The 16098-nt window shown below is 40.4% G+C and overlaps 1 protein-coding gene across 5 annotated transcripts in view; it reads left to right on the top strand.

The window, feature by feature from the left end:
- Positions 1–1787: 1787 nt before the first annotated feature.
- Positions 1788–16098, top strand: part of gpat2 (glycerol-3-phosphate acyltransferase 2, mitochondrial) — a 164759-nt gene continuing 150448 nt past the window's right edge. For 4 of the 5 annotated variants that reach the window (XM_079515535.1, XM_079515534.1, XM_079515531.1 and 1 more), the window contains exons 1-2: positions 1788–2063; positions 3968–4114. The gene's annotated coding sequence lies outside the window, so the exon portion shown is untranslated. The remainder of the gene's footprint in view (positions 2064–3967; positions 4115–16098) is intronic. The other variant, XM_079515533.1, reaches the window with a different exon arrangement.

Genomic DNA, 16098 nt, shown 5'->3' with positions numbered 1-16098 from the left:
AATGGGATTCATTTTGATTAATTAAAGCCTTAAATTGGTTTCAGGTTCTATTGAATGTGAAGGAGGAGGTGACAAATGAGCCTACAACACACAGTATGGCAGCACTGTCTATAGTTCCAGGTGTTCGTTCAGGCACACAGAAAGAAATACTGTGGCTGTAGGCTAATTTCCTGGGGTCTAGTAGGACTGTAGTAAATAACCAAAAATAAATCACCCTACATTTTTCTAAATAAAGACATTAGCGACTTGTTCGAATGCCCCCGCCCCGAAAGAAAGAAAGCAGCAAATGAAAAAGATTTAACACTCACCTTTTACTTTCTCTATAATAACAACCTAAAACATGAACCTTGGTTGAAAGACCTAAAGTTGTCCTTTGAACTTTTACTCCACTTACCTCAAAGGAAATGTTATACTTCACTACAATTATTTGACAACTTTAGTTGCTGATTGATTTATTGAATACTTTAACAGTTTGCAAGTTACTTTGCAGATTAATCAAAGTAGCATATCAATAAAAGATAGACATAGATTTTGAATTGCATAAAGAACAGACCTGAATACTAGAAAAAGTGCCCTTCTGGGCACAGGTCTCCACCAGGACGATAGGACTGTGTGAGATGTTTGGCAAAATGTTTAGGAGTAATATAAACATGTTTGCCTTGGATGGCAATTGGATGATTTGAGGCATTTTGTTCCAATCAACCTGTTTTGCAAAAATCAACCTGTTGGTGGCGCTATAACAGGCCAATGTGAAAAGGGCGGGATATATTCCTCAGCCTAGTAAGAAAATGTGTGAAAGATTTCACGTAAATTGCATGCTGCGTTCATGATTTGAGGCTTTTGTTCAAAACGGGGCAATCTTGCAAACTGTGAATGCCAATTATAGCCAATTAGGATGGAAGATGAAATATTGGACAGATCCGACTTGAGCACATGACCATAGAGATACTGTGTAACGATTTGTGAGATTTTTGGACAGAATCAGGAGGAGTAATATCAAAAAATGTGTTTTACAAAAGTCGGCCTCCTGGTGGCGCTATAAAAGGTAGATGCGGAAAATGCAGGTCAAAGGTTTGTCCTTGGCCTCTAGGGAGTGTGCATGCAACGTTTCACGCAGATCGGTGCAGTTTTAGGTAAAACATGTGAAAAGCTGCCTCATGGTGGCGCTATAACAGGCCGTTCTGGAAAATGTGGGGCAGAGGTTCATCGTTGGCATCCAGGGAGTGTGTGTGTAAAATTTGGCATCGACCGGGTTAACGGTGCCGGAGATTAGCTGTTCACAGACGGACGGAAGGACGGAAGGAAGGACGGACACACACACGGACGGAGTGCAAAACATACTCTCTCCCCATGCCTTCGGCCTGGTGGAGACAATAATAATAATAATAATAATAAATGTTTTTTCAAATTTCAAATGGACTAAACCCCGGACTAAAACACTGCATTCATCCACCATGCATGTAGCATACCTTTACACCTTTTTTCTAGGAGGGCATGGCAGTGTGAATGTGCTGCTGAGGCCGTTTAGGCTGCTTATTTTCCTTCTTCGTTTAACTATTTTATTATTATTTTGTATTATCCTGCAATCCAGTATTATCTTTTTGTTAATGTAAATTGTATTAACTGTTATTAGCCTAGTCTTTCTTGTGGAACACGCCACACGAACATTTTGTTGAGTGACAAATGAATGACTTTCTTTATTGACTCACACCTGCCGTTGATCAAGATTGATTAAGGCATTAGCAAAAGTGATTCCACAGTAGACCTAGGCATAGACCTACTTTGTAAATGTAAGGGACTTATTTAGGCTATTTAAGCTAGTGGGTCATTTGGTATAAATCACATTACCATTTCATATCAAATTTGTGGTACTATAGGCTATTTGTGTTGTATCATCCTGCAGAATTCGCAACAGCTGTTGATATCAAGTCAACAGTTGATCACATGGTTCAGCTACCTGCAGGAGAAGAGGAGAACTTTCCTTTCCACTCTGTAACGAACATCCGTGGTGGAAACTGGAAAGCATAGTGAACGCGGGGTCAGTTCAGTAGCCTACAGTATTGGTAAGAAAAATAATAATTATTCTGCTGCTTTTTAAACCAATTTCACGTATACATTGTTCGTGCCAAGCTAACAAAACGCTGACGTACGTCTGTCAGTCCTCCTTTGAAGGTCAGGTGGCTTATGGAATTCATTTTCTACTCATAAGCAGACTCAAAGGCAACGTAAATTAACGCGTAGATTTATAATGATAAAAATATGTAATTTTCTTTTGTCAGCTGAGGATTTTTTCGTGCTAGCAACTTTGTAGATTCTCCAGAAAAACCGTAAGGTAGGTAGTATAGGTACAGTACAGTAGGCTACAGTTAACATTAACATGCAGTGGGGCATGTTTAAAATCAGTGAACAGACCCCATGCTTTATTGCTTGTTCAGCGCCCTTCAACGTTAAGGTATTGGCCCCTACACAGAAACGTCAGTGTAGCAGGCATTTTGCATCATTTTTTCGTTTTAGATTTCCATGTGAAGGCTTTTTTTTTTACTTTACAAATAACAGGTCTGTCTCTTTGTGACCATTTGAATAACAAAGTGGGTGCTTTAGGTTCAAAATTCATTCATTTGTACTAGTCCAATAGAACTTTGCCATGTGGGAGGAAACTGTTCATGCACGTTTGTGTATTTCTTGCTGACAGTGGCACTTAAATGGCTGAACTGTAAGTTACATTCTCATTTTTATACTCCAGTGAACATTTGAGTCCTTTTCTGTGGATGCAGCGCTTTGTTAATTTAAAATGATTTATTTTGTGAAGCGAAGAAGTCAGCTTAAAGCAAGTGAGTCAAAGACAAAGATGGAATTGATCAGTGCATGACAGCCTGTGCTGAACTGCAAATACTAAGTGGGAAATTGAATTGTAATACAGAATATGAGAAATATCATCCAGTAGTAGGTTATTGGACAATGTGGGTATATTTTTCCTAAGACTATTTGCAGCTCTATCCAAATACTTTGGCCAGACTTGTTATAGATAAATAAAAGATGCATGTGCAATGTGCATTCATGTCCATGTCTGCTGCCTCGTTTGTTATCTCGCATTACAAAGAGTAGAAAGGTGCTCAATGTACTTTAAAAAACACTTGTCTGTCCTAATAATGATAGTGATGTGCAGTTAAATTACCTACAGTAGTAGTGTAGCTGGAGCTGTACACTGTTTACTGTCTTCCTCCCTCGCTCTGTCATACACATTCATCGTCTACCAGTTCTAATTGTCTCCAGTCTCCACTTTCTTCCTCCCTCTATCTGTCATACACATCTAACACATTCATTGTCTATCTTTTTCCATCTGTTTGGGCATGTGATGACAATGTTTTGCGGTTATACGCAATAAGGCACAGTGCAAGGAGTGTAAAGGATATAATATACTGATGACATATCTAGACTTTAAATAAGAATTTAGATAAGAAAGACAGCACTGTCTTTAGTGTGTGTGTGTGTGTGTGTGTGTGTGTGTGTGTGTGTGTGTGTGTGTGTGTGTGTGTGTGTGTGTGTGCGTGTGCGTGTGTGCGCGCGCGCGCGCGCACGATATAGAGACCAGTATTTGGATACTGGACACACCGACAAATTGTGTGGAATGATGTCATCAAGAGGACAAAGTTACGATGTTATAGCCTGATTGATACATTGCAATATGTGCGTGACCCTCACAGCTCCAATGTCTGTAAAATCCCATATATTATTTTGAACATGTTTCTGTCTTTCAAATGTACCGTATCTGTAATTTGCAAAGTCTCATTATTTCCTGGTGTCGATTATGTATCACCAGTCAATCAAAGGTTGTGATTAGAGGAGTGCAGAGTTTTTGTTGGCCTAAACTTGCTCTGTGAGTCCTGTATGTTGTGTGTACAGTGAAGAACAGAAGCAGCAGGCCAGAAATAATAATACAAAATATATTCTCATTTACTCCCAACAGTTGTTGCCAGTTCCGATTTACACTGCGGTCTGCTGTGTCCTATGTTGCCTAGGGAGAGTGTAGACAACCAGCTGCCTCCTCTGATACACATGAAGTTGCCAGCCGCTTTTCACCTGACTGCGAAGAGTTTCACCAGACAAGCTTAAGGTAGGCGGGCAACACTGTAGCGCCAGGACCCATCCCCCGACTGCTTCCCAGCTGCAAACACTGACAGTTATGAAATAATTTACTTACTTTATTACGGCGAATAAATAAATAAGATTATATACAAAGAATATTTGTCCTTGAACATCTTGTAACTAACACCACCACCCTACATGTGCTTAAAAGAAGCATACTTGACATTACAACGGTGGTTTGGTAAATTTGAGCATTTAACTGCCATGTACAGATATGTCTCACTGGATTTCGCATAATGGTTTCTATCCCGTCCCTATCCTAGTTTCTTTTCATTTTCATTGGACCCTATTGAAGACAGAAGGGCAGGATTGGACAGACAATTTCAGCATCCACATAATTGTCATGTATTGCGTGTAGAGGAATCTTTGAACTATGGAGAATGGCCAACCTATTGTCCCTGTTTTTTATAAACAATGAATAATCTTTGATTGATTTTTGATAGAGCTACACTAGATAAAAGAATCGTAGGCCATGTTTAGATCCAGTCACTTCTAAAGAACATTGGATTGAAGGGGCAGCCCCCTTTGTATCAAAGTACTGAGATGGAGTTAGATTAGGAAATTATTTTCTGTCATTGTTTGTGACACACACACACACACACACACACACACACACACACACACACACACACACACACACATTCTATTTAATTTGAATTCAAACTCGTATAGCGGCTCATAATGGGACCCAGAAGGTGTGTAAAACAGAACAACATTCATGGGTGGAATGGAAATGTTGACTGGAGCAGCAATATTGGTGTATTACAGTATATTAGATGCAAAGGAAAGCCTTAAGGATTTTCCTATCATTATTATTTCACCTCGTACTTTCTCTCCCAGGTCTGGACTGGGATGTGTAAATGAATGTCTTTTGTGAATAAATCCTATATTCTCTAGTATAAACCATGCAAATTTGCACAAAAAGCCAATAATTTAGATTTATTTAACCCATTCAGAAGCTGAACGGAGGCCGATTTAATAAACTGCCTCTAAATCCTAACCTATGTTTTCAGAAAATCTTCTATTTTTGAGCCCCTCCTATGCCCAGCTTTGTGTGTTTGTGTGTACCCCATAGCGATGATTTGATTGGCTGAGCACCCCATAGCGATGATTTGATTGGCTGAGCACCCCATAGCGATGATTTGATTGGCTGAGCACCCCATAGCGACGATTTGATTGGCTTTTGATTGGTAATATGGTATTGGTATTGAGGATAAAAAGTGAGGACAGAAAATTGAGGACGCCACAAGTGATTAGCCGGAATGACGGAATGAGATTATGTATGCTGATATTAAAGAGCGCCCCTCACGAGAGAGAGAGAGAGAGTGAAAATAGTGAATCTTACAGGATAAACAGGAGGTAAGCAATTATCCTCTTAGAAGTAAACTGGACCTGTGTTGGCTGGCTCTGTTCTTGGATTGCCTTTTTCTGTATACCCTCGCCAAAAATGGCAGATCTACAAGCTTGTTGATCTGCTATGTTCCCCCCAGAATGTGAATGTGAATGCTGGGGTTCAATTGATTGTAAGCAGTACCACTCCAAAAATGGAGAGGCAGCATTGCCCTGCCATGTCGGCCGCAAACAGCAAAATAAGTGAGTTAATTCCCCCATGAAGTACTAGTAATAGTATAGACCCCGTTTGTTTTTGTGCAATAATCTGTCTAGTGGTTGTATACCAGGGCAATACAAATAAAATACGTAACAATGTATTCATAATGTGTAGTAGTGCACATACAAAGTTGTACACAGATCTGTGGAGTTATAGGTGTAAACATTTAAGTTACATTTCGTCCTCTGCCTGGTGGAAATGTGTGCATAATTGCATGGAAATCACACACTGTGTTAATAATTTGATTAACTGATAACGAATTAACTAATTAATTCAATTAACTAATTGAATTAATTTCAAAATGGACCAATCCTACAAAGTTTGGAAGGCAATCTTAGCCAATCGGGATGGAATATGGGAAAGTGGACAGATGCATGTTGATCTCATTACTATGGAGATAGTGTATACTGATTTGCGTGATGTATGGATACAATATGTACGAGTAATGTAGAGAAATGTGTTTTACCAAAATCGGCCTCATAGTGGCGCTATAACCGGCACATGTGGCATTTCTTTCTCGGCCTAGTGGGAATGTGTGTGCATAATGCCATGGAAATTGCACGCTGTGTTAATGATTTGAGGCATTTTTTTGGAAATGGACAAATCCTGCAAACTTCGGAAGGCAATCTTAGCAATTGGGGATGGAAAATGGGGAAGCGGACAGGTCCATGTTGATCACATGACTGTAAAGATGGTGTGTAGCGATTTGTGTGATGTATGGATAAAATCTGTACGAGTAATATAAAATAATGTGTGTTGCAAAAATCGGCCTCATGGTGGCACTATAACGGGGCAGAAAAATTGGGGCAGAGGTTCGTCGTTGGCATCCAGGGAGTGTGTGTGCACAGTTTGGCATCGACCGGGCCAACAGTGCCGGAAATTAGCTGTACACGGACGCACGCACGCACGCACGCACACACACGGACGGACGGACGGACGGACGGACGGACGGAGTGCAAAACATACTCTCTCCCCATGCCTTCGGCCTGGTGGAGACAACAAACAAATGTTAAAATGTTAAAAAATCATAGCCAGCCACTCCAGAGAATTTCTGCCAGCTGTTGCTTTTAAAACAAGCTTACGGAGCTATGTGTGTGGCTGGCTGGGTGTCTGGCTGCCTCGGTCTGAACATGAAAACAGCATGGTTGTTTTTCAACACACACAAACACACACGTACATATTAATTGTATATATGATGATTCCGGGTGGGCGGCTCACCGGAACCGGCCCGGCCCCATGGGCACATTCCTGGGGGTCTGGATGTTCCGGGGACCCCCACATGGTAACTCTCATTTCTCTACCGTTTCGGACGTGGAGCGGCTCGCCGGAACCGGGCTACAGAGGTGCAAAACCGTGTGCAGCTGTAGGGTAATTTACCTTCACTTACAGTATTTCTGCGGACCTTAAGCTGCATTTGTCTGTCACTGGCTCTGTAACTGTATGAGTAGTGGCAAATAAAACTTTATTCTTTTTCATGCTGGTTGTATTTCAATGGATGTCCTTTTCCTGTCACAACAGATCATAAATCTTGCTGCTCTGTTTGCACATTGTTGTACTTCACTCCGTACAGTACAGTTGGCAGGTATTTAGAAAGTGCTGTTCAGTTCCCACCTCTGTTAACTGAAGTCTCTCTCTCCCTCTCTTAACTGTAGTCATTGTCTATCTGGTGCGGTACTGTTGTCTTGTCTAGTTGTGCATCCTTGATATGAGTCGCAATGTATCTGTGTCATAGTTAACCATGTGCGGTTCGTGTGTGGGTTGCATTTGTCACTTTGTGTGTGTGTCTGTCTGTCTCTCTGAGGAATTGTAAAACTGCTGTAGAGAAATCAAGTGTGGAGCTTGCAAATCGAATGCATTCACAAAAATATGAAATAACTTTATACTTGTCGTTGATGGTCGGAAAATAATTATGTGAGTGTCTTCCTTGGTCTACTTCAGGCCTAGCAGTGTCAGCACAGAAACAAAAGTAATGAAATAAATAGACAAATTATTAAAAATGAATTATACATGTCTAATTTAATTGATTGATGAATGATTTTAAGTTTTTAGTAATGCCGTTTCTTGCCATTGTCACTGTTCAACCTGCACCGGCTGTTGATCACTCTGTGCTATACTCTACTCTACTAAATGTTTTAGATGATTAATGACAATCAATGAGGGAGCATTGACTCAGCTCATTAGCAGCATTATAACCAAGGACAAAATAATAATCCAATATGATCACAAGAAACACATTACAGTTCCATCAATTGTACATACACACAGACAGAACACACACAGGGCCAAGATAGGCCCCACCCACAGACATTTGAGATTATGCATGTCTGGCAATATTGTATGGCTTTTTGTCTCTGCCAGGCTGTTTGTCTGTGTAATGCTAATCTCCGTCACCATTCGACCGACCGCTGTGAAATGAGATGAATGAATAAAGAAAACAAAACGCATAAAATAAGATTCATAAAAACAAACAACCCCATCCCTCCCTCCCAGGACCAATGATGTCACAAAAAGCATACCTGTGCCAAATTTCTTACGTAAAAGGAAAAAATTACTAATATCCTTAAAGGTTTCATGACATTCATTTTCATTTATTTTTATTTTTATTTTAGGTTTTATGACCTCAATTACACCCAAAAAACCTGAACTTTGAACATTCAGTGGATTTTCTGTGGTCTGGACTTTTCTCTGGGGTTTGGAAGACTTTTGAGCTGCAATGAAAACAAAACGGTGACATCTGCTGGAATTTGCAGGCTGTGATAGAAAACCCTAGACGACAGAAAATCTACTGAATGTTAAAAGTTCAGGATTTTTGGGTGCAATTGACCTCAGAAAACCTAAAAGAATATAAAGCCCATTGGCGAAATGTTAATGTGTGAGGAGGTTTCCACTGCGTAGCAACCTACTTCTTTGCCGCTGTTAAACCAGCAAAGAAGACAAGTTTGCGAGTGCCATTTAACTGTAGTTGGGATACATCATTTAAAATAAATAAAGATGGAGAAGGTGTAATGTTAACCCCGTAAAAGTAATGAAAGTTTAACTCCAAAATTTGGAAACATTTGGACATTCCCAAACCATATGGAAGAAGGTAACTATACTATTTGGAATAATCACCAGTGTTGACCCCTGATGCACCTCTGTTCAGTCAATTGATCAATTTATTGAGTACTTTATTAACAAGTTTGATAACAAGTAATAAGTATGTGTAGTACAGTCAAAAGTTATGCTAAAAGGTTAATACAAAAAGCTCCAGGGCTTTTAAATGGCACCCTCCAACAGTGCTACACATTCAACTTTAAACTTAATGAAAGTTATGTTAAAGGTTTGGAAAGTAATCTCTTGGAAGGTTGTGAACCTGTGTGATTGTAGGACGGTTCATTATCTACCTTTTTGCTGAGTACACAGTTGTAAAAGTGCATTCTCTAAAAAACTTGTTCCCATTGTGTGGGTTGAGGTTAGGCAAATGAAGGTAGGGTGCAATGAGAGATGAGAACACTGCAGAGGCTGATTCAAAGCCTAATGCAATGTGCTGGAGCTCTAACGGGATCAGAGGTATCATGTTATTTCACCCTCTGATGGAGAGGAGAGAAGAGCCACAGCATTGTTACATGAGCAGGGAAGGGACTACAGACTGAATCAATTCTGGCAGTACATGAGTTAATTGGCATATTTCCTGTCTAAATTGTGCTGATCCGCTGGAAGTGGTATGTAGCATGTCATGCATGTTTGTCAATGGACACCTCTTACACCATGGTGCAAGAGGTATGGTGTTGCACATGCTCAGTTGCCCTCTAGGCCGCACATGAAGCCTGTGAACATAGACATTCCGTGCATAGATGTGCCACGCAATGGTAGGCCTCAGGCCTGGTATGGTAGGCCTGGTATGGTAGGCCTCAGGTCTACTATTCTGAAATTTAATTTAATAATATTTGGACTGATGGACAGCTGACAGTAGGCTCTCTTCACTCTTACATTTTTTTAATTCAATTTCATTTATTTGATGCTGAAGTAGGCCTTCATTTCAACGTTTTTATATTTAAATGAGATGAAGAAAGTCACCACTCACAACACACATTTCTCTGCGAATGGTTTTAATACTGCCACGTCGACAGGTGTGTGTAGGCTAAAGAGGCTTTAGGGAAACAGGTTTGTGTATTCATGTAGGAGGCTTTACGTGCGCAATGAGGACAGGTATGGCTGTGCTCTAGTCTAGGTTGTGTAGTTCTATGTTGTTGTGTCCCAAAAAAGGACATAGTGTTTGATTGGCTGCCATGCAGCCAATTAGGCCGCACACAGGCTTCATGTGCGGCCTAGAGGCCAACTGAGCATGTGCAACACCATGGTGTAAGAGGTGTCCTTTGGGAAACCGGGCCAATAATATGTGTGCATGGCATGCTTGTGTTGTATAGTACATTGAGAAGGGGGGTTGATTGCTGCAATCAAATGGGCTTTGAGGTGATCACTCCTCTCTGTCCCCTAGGCTCTCCTGTTTCCCTCTGTGAATTCATGTCTTTGCTATTACCGCAGATTTTTGCTTGTGTGGATGTGAATACCCAATCATATTGAAGATGTACACTTTTATTCACTGAATCTCCTCATCACTGATTTGTTTTGATCTTCTCATTGTCCCTTACCTCAGTGCCTGTGAATATAACACAGTGAACATAGCTAGCTTCAGTGTTGGAAAAGTTACTCTAAAACGGTAATATATTACATATTATTAGTTACTTATAAATAATACTTTCTCCCTGCCAAAAGTAACTTATTACTTTACTTTTTTTCTCGCCCCCAGAAATTGCATCTTTCCCCCCAAAAGTCTTACTTTTTCAACATTAGCAGTTTTTTCCCCGTTTTCTGCAGCCTACCCTACAAAATTCTCATTGTTTATTTACCTCTGAAAAGTGTACTGCACACATGACATGATGGATCCATTTGGTTCTATTTGTACACTTGCTGGTATTAAATGAACACTAAGATTTGTACTGTGTATGAATTCATAATTTTCAGACTAATGCAACAAACTGATAATGAAACACAATCTTTGAACAACTTCTGTTTAATAAAGCAGTTAAGCTCCAAACAAAGTGCCAAAAAGGCCAAGGCCATATGAGACCATGTGCCAGTGCATTTCAATGCAATCTAATGCACAGTGAACATAAGGATAACAAGTTTGTCACAGACTGACTTTGAATAACTTTTCCTCTGAAGCACGCACGCACGCACGCACGCACACACGCACGCACGCACGCACGCACACCATGTGTTCGTATCACCGGCGTAGGGCCGTAGGCCGTGGCCCGCGTGGCCAAGAGAGGGAGCGAAAAACAAGAAAAACAACAAAAGATAGCCTATACTTTGGCAGCCCTTGTGCATGCAAATGTATGTTTAGTAGAAAACTACAGCACGCAAGCCGTCTTTGTTTTAAATGGTCCCCCCCCCCCCAGGCTACGCGCCTGGTTCATATGCGTGCAGTCACTGAATAAATAAATGGCTTCCTTTCAATCTGTTAGCATGGACAGATGTGGCCTTGAGTACTTGCCTCAAAATATCTGAATCTCTATTGTTGTGAAAACTGTTTTTTTTGTTTAAAACTGTTTTATTGTGAGACAGCCTTGAGCCTCTGGCTTCGAATAGTACGCTATTCGGCAAAACCAACCCTGCTCGTGATAGGGTACAAAGTGAGATCAATATGAGACTTTCCTGTCACCAACCTGTGTGTGTGTGTGTGTGTGTGTGTGTGTGTGTGTGTGTGTGTGTGTGTGTGTGTGTGTGTGTGTGTGTGTGTGTGTGTGTGTGTGTGTGTGTGTGTGTGTGTGTGTGTGTGTGTGTGTGTGTGTGTGTGTGTGTGTGTGTGTGTCATACTTATTCATGCATGGTTGCTGGGGGGTATTATGCCCTTGGGGTTGCTCTCAAGGCCTTGTTTGGGGGGGCCTACAGCCATGCTATGGAAAATATATTGAACAAGTCACTTAGTTGCCATGTTACAAGTGACCATAGCAACAGTCCGTCGTCATCACTATCAGAGAGCGTGTTTTTCTGAAAACATCCTCTGAATTCTAAGCACAGTACAACAAACTCTGTGTAGGCTGTGTGTGTTTGCAGCCATGGAGTGTGGGGACATGGTACCATAGAGGGAGACAAGGTGAAACTCGGTGACAAATTATTTGCACATTAGAAATCTCTATTTCTCTTGATTTTTCTCCCCTTTTCATTGCATTCTCTCTCCACAAAACTACAGAATGAACCTTGAAGGGCTGCCCTGGCTTTAGCCAACTTGATTTGCATTTGTTCTTTTGAAGTGGCGTGTCTTATGAGAGCCGCTGTGTCGAGGGAACTGTAGCAGTGATGGATGGCATCTGCTCCACAATTATTGCATCTGTCTCAATCTACATCCCTCTTGAGGGAATATGGTAGTTAATCTGTATACTATGTGTTAGGGCTGCAATGGGTTTTAAAAACAAAGGTGTTGTTTATACTATCTCAAAAATGTTTTATTGCACTTTCATTCAGTATTACCTTAATATTCACTTTAAAATGACATTGGCTGGGTTTCCCAAAGACATTTTGTGTTGCACGTAGCTTGAACACACCCCTCTAGGCCGCAAACAGAAGCCTCATTGCGCACGTAAGACCTCCTGCATGAATACATAAACAAGCCTGTTTCCCTTGTAGGACTAGTAGCATGCCAAAGTTTGTGCTATTGCCATTGAGAATGCATTGGGCGTTTAAGTTAAATAACTCAAACTACAAATCATTTCAAAGTAAAAAGTTCCAGCATGTGTCTCCACAGTAAGCTGAATTACAAAAAGTGTGAATGGAGTTTCTAGGTGAAAGTGCTTTTTTGACGTGCCAATATCTGCCATTGAGCCCCATTGTGAATTTCTCAAATTTGAAAGCACTATATTTCTAAAACTATGAAACATTTAAAAGATTTCTTTTCAGGCAAACATGTCCACCGTAAGATGAACCTAAATAGGTTTGAATGGGGTTTCTAGGTGTAAGTATGTAGTACTAGTAGCATGCCAAAGTTTGTGCTATTGCCATTGAGAATGCATTGGGCGTTTAAGTTAAATACTGGGGGGTCATATTTTGACAGCAGAAACTGCCTGTCATAATTTCCCTATTCCCTATTCCAAAGCCCCCCCAGGTACATTATATATTTAAACTATTTTTAGCAATGGTACAATTATTTTTTCAGTGGGTAGATCTTGTTGAGCTCGTCATTTTGAAAGTAGATCTCACGTCATAAATGTGTGGGCACCCCTGCCCTAAAGCCTCTTTAGCCTACACATACCTGTCGACATGTGGCAGTAGTAAAACCATTCGCAGAGAAATCTGTGGTCTGAGTGGTGACTTTCTTCATCTCATTTAAATATAAAAACTTTGAAAATAAACAAACATGTTTAGGCCTACTTCAGCATCAGCCTACTGTCAGCTGTCCAGCAGTCCAAATATTATTAAATACAATTTCAGAGGTGAAGTGATGTCGGCAAGGTAAATGTAGGCCTATATGAAAACACAGGCCTGAAGCCTACCATACCAGGCCTGAGGCCTATACCATACCAGGCCTCATGCCTACCATTGTGTGGCAGATCTATGCACGGAATATCTATATTCACAGTGAAGGGGGTGTTGTTGAGAAGAACCACACGCCCACTCCCTACGCATGATGTCCTTTGGGAAACCAAGCCTTTGATGTTTACGAAAACTGAGGCTTTAGGTTAGATTTAACTCTTGACTAAGCTCTTAAAAAAGACTTGAGATAAATGATGAGCCAGTATTTTGTGGGTATGCACATCGTCAAATGATTAACCGTGCATTGCATGTGTTTTATTCTTTCTTTTTTTTTAACATACATTCCAGTTTTCTGTTGGGAAATTTGATTTATTAAAGTGCACCCACTTTGTTGACAGTATGACAAGGAAATAGATATGAGGATAGAATAAACTTTATTTTGCCATTTGCGGAAATAGAATACGGTATGAGGATAGAATAAACTTTATTTGCCATTTGCACAAGTGCATAGGAAGGTTTTGAGCTCCCAGGGTGAAACAGAATAGAGCGCCGAAGTCCTGACGTCACTCGCTCATCCCTTGGTTCTGCCTGGTTCACGGAAGTAATTTCTCTATGGAGAATAACATGGGGTCATCTTAAAATAGTTTCATATAAGCATTGTGGTCCACTAATAAACAAGCTGTCTCGGCTTGTTGTCAGGGAGGTGTCTCTGTATCGTTTGCGAGTCAGTCACTCAGTCTGTTCCTAGAGAAAATGTAACTAATTCAGTATTCTCTCAGTCAGTTGATTCTTCATATCCATATGAGTGAAACGGCCAGTGTTTATTTTTCAAACAGGCGATTTAAAATCCCCCTATGTGGATTACAATGCAAATAAAAAGTACATGAATCAATGGGACACCAAGCAACGGCAAAGCGCCCGCCTGGGCCCCCCTGGCAGCCACACAGGCTGCAGTGCAGACAGACAGTGCAGACAGACAGGCAGCAGAGAAGCACTGCATGATCACAGTCACACTCACGGGGTGACGGGAAAGAGTATCGATATAACTAGTACTCGATTGAACTTCTCTGTCCCAGGGGAGTTGAACCCAGGTCAGCAGGAACTGTTGGGCAGGCGGAGTAGGACAGGGGTGCAGTACGTTGTTCAGACTAGTCATTGGTCCGACAAATGACAACCCGCCTCATCTCCTAACCTAACCATTCATTCATTCAGGGAACCTCTCATTTACAATGATGTCGAGATTACATAAAAAAAAAACAGTAATACAACAACAATATTAGTTACAACAAACCGTTAATACAATTATATATTCAGCAATCAGTTAAAACAGCAACATACAGGTTGCTGTTTTAACCATAACCGCAAGCACGGGAGCAGACGCTAGTCCAGGGCTACTCAACTTAGGGTGGCTCAGGGGCCACTCAGCGAAATACCAAAAGTCCAAGGGGCCGTAAGCCCAAATAATGTTGGTCCTATATTGGATTTTTTGTCCGTGATTTTCTAACACATTATGAGTGGTCTAAAAATTGAGGAAACGCACAGAAAACAGACTACATTTCCATCTAGGAAAGGCCAAACCTCATTGAACAAAATTATTGTAATGTCATGGAATGATTATTAATAAAATTAAGGCTAACAAAATGGGGCTTTTATTCACAAAATGTGATGAGAACATGAACAGACTACTGTTGCAAATAAATCAAATATCAGAGATAACCAAGAGGCCAATACTACTGAAATGAATAAGCCATATCACAGTTTCATGGACTGGTACAAATAATAACATACCTATAAATTACAGTTTTGGAAACCAACACATGTTTCCTACTTAATGGGTTCAGGCTCTCTGGATATAATGATAAGGCTCTCTGGACATACTTGATTCCAAATCAAGAATCAGGCTTCATTCACCAAATGTGAATAGTAACAGTGCAACAATGTAATAAGTGCAATAAGTCATTCATTGGCTGATTGGCTTCAGTCAGTGGCTGACAAACACAACAGAGAATCATGAATATCTTCCAGTGACATTCAGTCACACTTTTCTTTACTAATTACTGCCTACAAATTAAAATGAATAGTTTCATAAATCAGGTTTGATTTGGGCGACATCTGTTAAAGAGGAGGCAGGAGAGACGACATACATCTGGGACGGTAAACAGTAAACGCCACAACGTAACGCCACACGTAATTAGAGATGCAACGATACTGATTTTTCAATTCCGATCCGATCCGATATATACATTTTTGAAATTTTCCGATACACTCCCGATATCCGATATTTTACATAGCAAAAAATTTAAATACAAAATGCGCATTGACATTATTTTTGGTAGCGTGGCATTGGTTAGAGATCTCAATTTAGTCAGACCATTATTAACACTATCCTAAACCCTAACCTAACCCAAGCCACGATGATTTGTAACCCGCAGCATGGGTCTGACTAACGAGTGGTCTGACTTGAGGGAAGTCCCCTTATTTTTGAGGGGCGCAAGCCCCTCCTATATTCAGCTAAGTGTAGATTTTTGTCTTACACAAACATTAAATTCCTGTTGACAATGAATGGAGAATTTACATCAGTGTCTGAGCAAATAAACATGTTACGTCATGATGATGTACAATGATAAGAGTGCCCCTCACTTCACACGGGTGTGATTTTTTAAATTATAGAATAGGCTTTAAATAATAGAGCAGTCATACTATTAATATTGTTTGTTGTGTAATGTTACACAAGGCTGTAATACACAGCATATCTCTAAATAGCAAATAATGTACAAATGCCTTACATTTAAATTCATAGAGGGGATGTTTATGGTTAAGTGTTTAAAAAT

Source organism: Electrona antarctica, assembly GCF_951216825.1.
Source record: "Electrona antarctica genome assembly, chromosome: 12".
Lineage (NCBI taxonomy): Eukaryota > Metazoa > Chordata > Actinopteri > Myctophiformes > Myctophidae > Electrona > Electrona antarctica.
The sequence above is the reverse complement of the archived record's forward strand: the minus strand, read 5'-3'. Positions and strand labels throughout refer to the sequence as shown.